An 11,373-nucleotide genomic window follows, 5' to 3' on the forward strand; every position below is an offset into this window, starting at 1 on the left:
TTCAAATTTATTTGAATTCCTGTCTGAAAATTCAGAAATTGTCTAATATTGCTACTGTTTCGCAGCGACATGTTATGCTCTGGTGGTATCTATAGTTCGTTCAAGTGATCTCGGAAAATTGAGAGAGTCTCATATCGTTGCCTCTTCGCAGTGGCATGCTATGCTCTCTGATGCTCTCGATCCCTGGTTCATACGGTATATTGGTCGTCAATCCCACTCTCGAGTAAAAAGTATTTCAGGATGGCCAACGAGCTGCATTCCGTCGTCCAGCACACTTCACTCGTGCTCTTTACATTTCAATATTGGAGACGCCGCAAACAGATACATTCGGCGGATTACCTACGAGAAATTCATCCACCAGAGTGGCTCGATGAAGATATACATAGTTAATAAATCTGGCCTATAAGCACACCTGAAACAGTTTCAGTGTTGTTTGCAGTTTCTCTGTATATACGACCATTAGCCCTGTGTAATCGCCTCATTAAGCTAATGGAAGATACGGAGTTGACCTCATCTGAAATTCTGAAGTTGGCCGTAGGCGGCAGGGTGCGTCTGAGTGTGGAAATGGCTGACCTCAGGCCACTGCAGACAAAGCGACAACACTGCCGGCCGATGGCTTACTTCAACCGCAGTCTAATGTTAGACTCTCCTTCAACTTCCTGCGCCGAGTCTTCCTGCCCCTGGCGTCCGCAGAACTTTATCCAAGATCGGACAAGATTCTAAAATTGTCGTCTTCTATATAAATGAACAGTTGAGCTTGAGAATCTTTCGAATTTCACTGTCTGCAGTTACAGCCTCATATGATGAAATCTAGCTTATTCAAGTTGGGAAATATGTGTATATATGCAATGCAATTTATGAAGTCGGTAGAAAATCGATCCCATATTCACTTCAGAAATTTCATGTAACTGTTGAGGTAATCTATGTGCGTTTTTGCAGAGACTTTAATTGTTGGATTTTATTGTGATAGCAAGAGAAAGCTGTGATATAAATGTAACGTTAGTACGAAGTTCTCAGCTGACATATTGTCAAAACACTAGTTGTATAACAGATGAAGTGTGAGATTGTTTCGGTTCACTGTTTATGGTTATGGAATGTCGAAACGTTTTCGTATAATCCCATTGAGTTCCATCTTATTGAGGCAATCATACCCAATTTCCAGGAATTCCCTCGTTTGTGGTCGCTGGTGTTGTTCTACGTGAGAACCTGCAACAACCAAATTTTCAACCGCTTGAATTACAACAAATCAAATCACTTAACAGAACTGCTGTTTCCCTGTAGCATTAGGTACTGTTGTCACACAAAAACTAGCAGAAGCGTGTTACTCACGGATGTACAAAGCACCAATGCGAAAATATGGACCAACAAAGAAAAGGACGGACTCGGCGGTTGTACCACTGGTGTTGATAAATTCTGGCCTGATCCGTGACTCTTCCAGACTGAAGGATCGCTAGAGAGCTAGAGGGAGTAGCTCATAGTAGAATTTTTCTACGCGAACTACAAATCTGGATTATTCAAATAAAGACTGCGTGATTGTAGAAAAATGCAGATCAGTCAAATAAGTCTGATACATCCTGCTAAAAATACTATTTATAGAACAGTTACGAATGCAATTGCTCTGTATTACTACGTGACTAATAAGGGGAGATAACACAAACATATAAGTGACAATGTTTAGCTCGATATCTAAATATAAGTTGCATCATCAGTTATAAAAAGTATTGTTTCAGTAACGGCCAAAAGCCTTGTTAGAATGCTGTATGATGACTCATTTACTGTTTAGGAGCACGTCGTCAGTAATGGTGGTTTATTATAACTAGCATAGCGTATACGTAAGTAGCAGAAGAGAGTTTCTGAAACATTCTTCAGTCATTTCATAGTATTCACAGAGAATATGGTCTTCGCCTCTTCTGTAATACATTTCTTCTGTAGATTATCTTGCCCTCGTACCATCGTTTATAAAGGCTATATTCTCATAGTGATCCCCTTGTACGCATTCCTACTGACCCGTTTTCTCCACAGATAGGCACACTGCATAAAAAAATCAGCTCCCGGAGACATCGCGCTAATAAGAGATAACATCTAGACTTGATAATAGCACAAATTCGACGACTAAGAGGGTCCGCAAATTTCTTCACGGGTGGCATATCTCGCTGAAACCCCTCATTCATTATTTACATTTACATCGACATCTACGTGACTACTCTAAAATTCCTGACAGAGCGTTCTTCGAACCATCTTTAGACTATTCCTCTTCTATTACACTTTCGAACAGTGTGCGAGAAAAACATTCATTTAAATCTTTCCTTGCGATTATCATTTCTTGGCCGTGAACAAAATATTTACACATTCTGAGGAGGAAGCTGCTGACTGAAATTTCGTGAAAAGATCTCGCCGCAACGAATCATGGCTTGTTTTGGTGAGCGCCACGTTACTCGTTTATCGCCTCAGCGATAATTTCCCCTATTTTTCGCGATAATACAAAACGAGCTGCTCTTTGAATTTTTGCGATGCCTTCTGTCAGTCCTATCTGGAAAGGATCCCGCACAGCGCAGCAGGACTCCAGAAGAGCATGGACAAGCGTAGTGTAGGCAGTCTCCTTAGTAGACCTGTTGCATCTTCTAAGTGTTCTGTCAATAAAACGCTTTGATTTACCTTCGCCACAACATTTTCTGTGTGATCGTTCCTATGCAAGTTGTTCGTAATTGTTATCGCTAGATCTGTAGTTGAATTGACAAGTTTAGATTTGTGTGTTTTATCGTGTAACTGAAATTTAACCGATTCCTTTCAGTACTCAAGTTGATGACATCATATTTCTCATTTTTTAGATCAACTGCCACTTTTCACACCACACTGATACAGTATCTTGTCTAAATCGTTTTGCAGCTGGTTTTGATCTTCTTATAACTTCACTAGACGGTAAACGACAGCAACATCTGCAGACAATCGAAGACGACTTGTCAGTCTTCTCTATAGATTAGGAACAGCAGGGGGCCTAAACACTTCCATGGGGAACGGCAGATACCACTTCGGTTTCACTGTGAACTGTAATCTTTGTGACAGGAAAAGACGAATCCAGTCGCACAACTGAGACGATATTGCTTAGGCACGCAATTTTATTAGAAGCCGCTTGTGAGGAATTATATTAAAAGCCTTCTAGAAATGTTGAATATAAAATCAATTTGAGATCAGTATCGATAGCACTCATTTCCTCCTGTGAATGAAGAGCTAGTTACGCTTCACAAGAATGATTTTTTCTGAATCCGTGTTGAGTACGTGTCAATAGATTGTTCTCTTCAATATAATTCATAGTCTTTAAACACACTATATGTTTCAAAACCCTGTGGCAAGTCTACGTAGGTGTTATGGGGCTAAAATTCAGTGGATTACTGCTATTTCCTCTCTGGATTATTGATGTGACCTACGCAATATTCCAGTCTTTGGGTACAGATCTTTCGTCGAGTTAGCGGTTTTATATGACTGCTAAGCAAGGAGCTACAAAATCAGCGTTCTCTGAAAGGACTCTAATTGGTATACATTCTGGACCGCAAGAGTTGCCTTCATTAAGTGATTAAGTTATTCGCTACACAGAGAACATCTACATCTCCGTTAGTCATGTTGGCGTCTGTTCTTAATTTGGATTGTTTGGTGAAATAATCTCGGAAAACCGTATTTAGTAACTCCACTCTAGTGGCAGTGTCATCGGTAACATTACCACTACTATAGCGCAGTTAAGGAACTGATTGTGTCTTACCGTTTGTGTAATTTACATTCACTGTTTCAAGTAGACCCAGGTACTGCCCATGGGTTTAAGATCGAGTGGTTTAGTGCATCAGTTAAGGTGCGATAGGATGCCTGGGCGGTCGTCAAACCGAGAAAGTACACTTGCAGCCTAGGAATGGGAAATTTTTTAAATTTTTTTCTAATAACTGGGAAAGAAAGCGGCATATCCATATACTATAACAGAAGTGCTAAAATTTTCGGTTGTTAAATAAAAACGAGTACTGTTTATTCGTAAAATTTCCTTTGCTTTGAAATATTGGATTAAGTACGTTATGGAAAGCGGGAAAAGCGGTCGGCCTTATTTTAACAACAACACCTGCAGCTAGAAACAAGCAACAACTACATGACATAAGAGTCGGCTCAGAATTGCAGAGACAGTACTGCAGCTGTTGCCTCGCGACGTTGACAATTAGACGGTGAGAGAGTACCTGCATTGTATGAGACTTGCCCCCACCTGGTCAATATGGCAGTTTCTCGCTGCCGTTTTCGGGGATCAGTAATATTACATAATGATACAGTAGTCTCGATTATCTGATCTTCGGTTATTCGACCTTCTGTGTTATCCGCCCCTTTCACTGCGCCGGCCGTGCGCCAGCCGAAGACAGGTCAGTGACTAACGTGTTGTTTGGTGATTAAAATTCTACTTGGTATTATGCCTCGTCATTGCTAAAAACTAACAATAATAATAAACTAAAACCGAGGTTTCGGCCGAATTGCAACGGCCTTCCTCAGGGCACGACTGGTTTTGCATGGAGATAGGTGCTTCTATTTATTACAGACTATCGATGTCTGACGTCACTGTTGTAAAACTTTTAATTGGCCCTCTAATATGATTGGCTAATCATGACGTAAGGGAAGGTGGAAAGAAAGAGGCTATTCGTGGATGTCCATATCGTCTACGATTGGTAGCTGTCCGCCAATCAGCGTTCGGCTTCTGGTCGGCAAGTTTTCCTCCTGGTGCGCGCGGAAGTGGACTGACAGTTGCCCTACACCTGTTTGTGCAGATACGTCCGTGTCCCGTGTAACTTCTGCCCCGCGACCGCTCGCGCCCGTTGGACTGGGATGACCGGCAGCCAGGACGCTGGGATTTACAGCCATCTTCTCTGTTGATGTTGCCAGGCTGTTTAATAATTTCGATCGCCCGCACAAAAAATATAAAGTTCACACATGAGACCGAAAACAATGGTTCCTTGCCATTTGTGGATGTGGAAGTATACAGAGCTGCCGAAGGTAAACTGGGACACAAAGAGTACCGGAAACCCACGCACACTAAACGGTACCTGAACGCGGAGAGCCACCACCACCCTGCATACGTTAACTGCCCGAGCCTACCGGATAAGCGATGAAAATAACATCAACATTTCCGGTACTCTTTGTGTCCCAGTTTACCTTCGGCAACTCTTTATACTTCCACATCCACAAATGGCAAGGAACCATTGTTTTCGGTCTCATGTGTGAACTTTATATTTTTGTGCGGGCGATCGCAATTATTAAACAGCCTGGCAACACACGTTTCCTGCCAACGGCTATGATGACAAAGTCATAAGCAAAGTAGCTAAAACCAAAGGGAGCCGAACACGAGAAGAAGGCAAAGAAGAGAAGCTCCCACTGGCTGGCGGGAGTGGCCGAGCGGTTCTAGGCGCTACAGTCTGGAACCGCGCGACCGCTACGGTCGCAAGTTCGAATCCTGCCTCGGGCATGGATGTGGGTGATGTCCTTAGGTTAGTTAGATTTAACTAGTTCTAAGATCTACGGGACTGATGACCTCAGAAGTTAAGTCCCATAGTGCTCAGAGCCATTTGAACCAAGCTCCCACTGGTACACTTACCATATGTAAAAGGCGTCAGTGAGCGGCGAGGCAATGTCCTCCGCCGACGAGGTTTCAAACTGATTTTTCGAAGCAATCACAGGATCCACGAAATGATAGGTTTCACCAAGGATGTAGTCAACATTCTTAACACTAGAGGTGTTTACGAGCTACGGTGTGAGTGCGGAGCTGCCTACATAGGAGAAACAGGGAGACCTGTCAGCTTACGAGTAGCAGAACACGAACGCTATGTGCGATTACAACAGCATAACAAAACGTAGCGGAACACCACCGTGACTGTGGACAACCTATTCAGGTTCCAGCAGGCCCGAGTACTGGCGAAAGAATCGTGGATGCGGGGAAACGCAAAATACGGGAGGCGATCGAAATTATTAAACAGCCTGACAACATCAACAGAGAAGACGGCTACAAACTCCCGGCGTCCTGGCTGCCGGCCATCCCAGTCCAACGGGCCGGGAGCGGTCACGGGGCACGGACGTATCTGCACAAACAGCTGTAGAGCAACTGTCAGTCCACTTCCGCACACACCCAGAAGAATTTTAATCACTATGACACCGGCCGCGGAAGCCTACGTTCTTATATCAACGTGTTGTTTGTTGATACTCAGTTCATTGTCGCCGTCTGATACTCCTCACTCATCAGTACTAACTTAGATCTGTAGTGGAGTGGATGTGTTGCACTTTGTTTACTGTAAAAATTTGTGGTGATCGCTTCAAAACGGGAAAAGGTGGTCGTTTCAATGGAAGAAAAACTTAAAGCTTTAAAAAGAACACATAATGGCGAAACTTTATTAAAAGTGGCGCAAGATTATAACGTCGGGAAAACAACAGTTGGAGACTGGAAAAGGAAACGCAATGAAATTGAGAAGTGGTGGTATCAGCGAGAAACCTCGGCTGTTTTGGAAGATTGGAAAACCATGAAAAAATGTGAATATGAAAAAGTAAGTGAAGCTTTGTTCCTATGGTTTACTCAACATAGAGATAAAAGTGTACCCATCTCGGGACCTATTTTGCAGGAAAAAGCCTTAAAGTTACGTAACACACTAAACGAAGGTGAACCTGATTTCACAGCTAGTGTAAGCTGGCTCGATACATGGAAGAAAAGATACAGAATTCGGCAACTTAATGTCTGTGGTGAAAAGCTTTCAGCAAATTTTGAAGCTGTTCAATTGTTTAGGAATAAACTTCACAAGATATTGGACAAGGAAAAATTAAGAGGCAATCAAATTTTTAACTGCGACGAGACTGGTTTCACTTACAAAATGTTACCGGAAAAAACATTAGCGTCAAAGGCCGAAAAGGCACCGCCAAGCTACAAACGTAGCAACGAAAGAGTGATAATTCTTGCATGCAGTAACGCCACAGCAAATTTGAAAATGAAACTGTCAATGATAGGTTAGCCAAAAAACCCGAGAGCATTTAAAATGTATCTAAAAATGCTTTACCAGTAAAGTATTACAACCAAAAAAATGCTTGGATGAGCTCAGACATTTTTAAACTGAAAAGTTATTGAAAGCCGACAACTTGCCCCGCAGCTCACTATTGTTTCTAGACAATGCCACTTGCCATCCTAATGAAGATGAACTTAAGGGATCAAGATATAAAGGTCATGTTTTTCCCTCCAAATGTCACATCCTTATGTCAGCCTATGGACAAAGGGACCTTAGAGACACTGAAGAGAAACTACCGCAGAAACTTGCTTTCCTCTTTAATTAATGCTATGGACAATGGAGAAGACATGCTAGGGCAGTTTCGCAGTATTAATTTGAAAGACGTAGCTTATGACGTGATCCAATCTTGGGAGAGTGTTCGAGCAAATACAACTGAAAATTCCTGGAAAATTTTGCTACAGGAAAATCAAGAAAATTCTCCAGTTGATGAAAATCTACAGCAGCAGACCGAACCAGAAAATACTACCCTGCTTTCATTGTTACGAAAAGTTCTGGGATGTGCTAACGCCACAGAAGATGACATAAATGAATGGATTGTCCAAGATGAAGAATTTGAAGTGACAGATGAAGAAATAGTCAACATGGTAACCCAAAAAGAAGAAGACGATGTAGTAGAGGAAAGTGCGCCGAAGATTTCTCACAACGAAGGACACAAGACCTTAGAAACTGCTTTAAAATATGTAGAGGAACTGGAGGAAACATCGTCTACCAAGGTTTTACGTCTTAAGAGACTACGTGATTTAGCGGCAAAAAAAGGCAAACAGCAGACAAACAAAAGACAGTTACTAACTTCTTCACAAGGTAAATATCTATTTGATTCTAATTTTGTATTATTTTCGATGTTATCCGACCTCTCCGCTTATCCGCCCTTGCCGCGGCCGGTTTAGGTCAGATAATCGAGTCTCTACTATAATGTCCCTCATTTGTTGAAGTACTTTACAAAGTGCGGCAGGAATGAAGTACAATGCTCCATTTCCTTTAAAAGATTAAAAACGGCGGGTGGCATAACAGACCTGACACATCGTACAAGAACACACACACAACGTTCATTGGCAGAGAAGGTAGCTTTGCTCGATATACCTATAATCTTACTGACGCAACTTGGGATAGTAACAGAAGCCTTAATTTTGGGGTTGCGTCAGAGCGAAAAATTGATGCCATCCGAAAGTGACAATGCAAGAAAGTCATCAAATTGTGACCTTTCTCTTGCTGTCGCCGCGTCCGTCTCCTTGACTTTCGCAATCTTTGTTGTAGACAATGAGACAGAGTTCTACTGCAGCCTCGACCCCATATCGATCGTGATCTCCTACTTCTTCGCCTTTATTAGAACTTTTCAATCTTTGTACGAAGTCTAGTTTATTACTGGAAGTAACAGCAATAAGAAAAGAACCGGTGTAACCTAAAACCGGTTGCTTCTGCCCTGTAAACATAGCTGTTGTCATCCTGGGAGATGTTGAAGATGTAAAACAAAGGGCATAATTTGGTCAAGAAGATCCTTAAAATAAACGTCCTGGTTCACGTTCACGGTAACCCGAATCTACATATACATCTATACTCTGCAAATCACCGTAATGTGCATGGTAGAGGGTACGTCCCATTGTACCCACCCAGCGAGGGGCGCAGTGGCTAGCACACTGGACTCGCATTCGGGAGGACGACGGTTCAATCCCGCGTCCGGCCATCCTGATTTAGGTTTTCCGTGATTTCCCTAAATCGTTCCAGGCAAATGCCAGGATGGTTCCTTTGAAAGGGCACGGCCGACTTCCTCCCCCGTACTTCCCCAATCCGATGAGACCGATGACCTCGCTGTTTGGTCTCTTCCCCCAAACAACCAACCCAATCCATTGCCCCGGTTATTAGAATGTCTTCCTGTTATATTTACTTGTGGAGCGAGGGAAGAATGATGGTTTGAATGTCTCCGATGCCTGCAGTAATTATTCTACTCTTATCTTCACGATTCCTCTGTGAGCTATACGTACGGGGTTGAAGTATATTCTTAGAGTAACAATCTAAAGCCGGTTTTTGAAACTTTATAAATAGACTTTCTCGCGATAGTTTACGTCTCCAAGAGTCTTCCAGTACAGTTCGTTCAGTATCTCTGTGACACTCTCCCACGGATTAAACAAACCTGTGACCATTCTTATTGTCCTTCTCTGTATATCCCCTGTCAGTCCTATCTGGTACGGTCCCACACACTTGAGTAATAATCTAGAACGAGTGACAAGAGTGATTTTCCAAGCAATCTTCTTTGTAAACTGATTACACTTCCCCAGTATTCTGCCAGTAAACCGAAGTCTACCACCTGCTTTGCCCACGACTGAGCCTGTGCCATCATTCTATTTCGTACCAGGTATCTGGACGAGTTGACCGATTCCAGCAGTGACTCTCTGATATTATAGCCATAGGATACTACGTTTTTTCGTTTTCTGAGTTACTCAGATTTATATTTCTGAACATTTACAGTAAGTTGACAGTATCTGTGCCAATTTAAAAACTTATCAATATCTGATTAAACATTCATGTAGCTTCTTTCAAACACTGGGCACTGCTTTTCGTTCCAGGGGTCTACGATAGATTACAGTTAGAAAAGCGCCTAACTCAGCTGCAAATTCAGTATAGAATCTAATAGGGATTCCATCGCGCCCTGGAGTTTTGTTCAGTCTTAACGATATCATTTGTTTCTCAACACCTCTGGCACTAATACTTACATCATTCACCTTTCCAGTGGTACAAGGATTAAATTGGGGCATTTCTCCTGGATTTTCCATTGTTAAGGAACATGTGAAGACGGGGTTAAGAATTTCAGCTTTTGTTTTGTTACCCTCAGTTTCAGTTCCTGTCTTATTCGCTAGGGATTGACCACTAACTTTCGTGAAACTAATAGCTTTACACTTTTTTTTATTCATCAGTCTTCTGTTTGGTTTGATGTGGCCCGTCACGAATTTCTCTCATGTGCCAAAGTCTTCATCTCAGAGGAGCACTTTCAACCTGCGTCCTCAATTGTCCGATGGATGTATTCCAATCTCTGTCTTCCTCTATAATTTCTACAGCTCCCGCTAGTACAATGGCAGTCAGTCCCTGATGTCTTGACAGATATCCTATTATCCTGTCCCTTCTCCTTGCCAGTGTTTGCCACATGTTCCGTTCCTCTCCGATTCTGCGCAGAACCTCCTCATTCCTTACCTTATCAGTCCACCTAATTTTCAACATTCGTCTGTAGCGCCACATCTCAAATGCTTCGATTCTCTTCTGTCCCGACGTTTCCACAGTCCATGCTTCACTGCCATACAATGTTGTGCTCCAAATATATATTCTCAAAAATTTCTTCCTCAAATTAAGGCTGATATTTGGTATTAGTAGACTTCTCTTAGCCAGGAATGCCTTTTATACCAGTTTAGTCTGCTTTTGATGACCTCTTTGCTCCATCCGTCATTGGTTGTTTTTCTGTCTAGGTAGCAGATTTCCTTAACTTCATGTACTTCATTACCTTCAGTCCTGATTTTAAGAATCTCGCTGTTCTCGTTTCTGCGGTTTCTCAATACTTTCGTTTTTCTTCGAATTACTCTCAATCCATATTCTGTACTCTCTAGACTGTACATTCCATTCAGCATATCATGTAATCCTTCCTAACTTTCACTTAGGATAGCAATGTTGTCACCGAATCGTATCATTGATATCCTACTGAACCTTTCTTTCGTTTCCATCATTGCTTCTTCGATGTACAGATTGAACAGCAGTGGCGAAAAACTACGTCTCTGTCGTACATGCTTTTCCATTGTAGCATTTTATTCTTGGTCGTCCACTATTATTATTCACTCTTAGCTCTTGTAGATATTGTATATTACCCATCTCTTCCTATAGCTTACTCCTACTTTTTTCAGAATTTCGTACCTCTTGGACCATTTTACATTGTCGTACGCTTTCTCCAGGCCGACAAATGCCATGAACGCGTGTTGACTTTTTTTTAGTCTTGCTTCCAATATCAACTGTAACATCAGAATTGTCTCTCCCTTTTGGCTTTACCTTTCCTAAAGCCAAACTGATCGTCATCTAACACATCCTCAGTTTTCTTTTCCATTCTTCTGTATATTATTCTTGTAAGTAACTTGGATGCATCAACTGTTAAGGTGATTGTACGATAATTCTCGCACTTGTCAGCCCTTGCAGTGTTCGGGATTGTATGGATGATATTTTTCTGAAATACCTGAGCTATCATTGCCAGTGTTGGTTTGCTGTTGATTCTGATAAGAACAACCCTATCACCAAACTGTTCACAGTAACACACTCTCTGCCCTATATTCCTGTTCATAAC

This window comes from Schistocerca gregaria, chromosome 8 (genome assembly GCF_023897955.1).
Source record: "Schistocerca gregaria isolate iqSchGreg1 chromosome 8, iqSchGreg1.2, whole genome shotgun sequence".
NCBI lineage: Eukaryota > Metazoa > Arthropoda > Insecta > Orthoptera > Acrididae > Schistocerca > Schistocerca gregaria.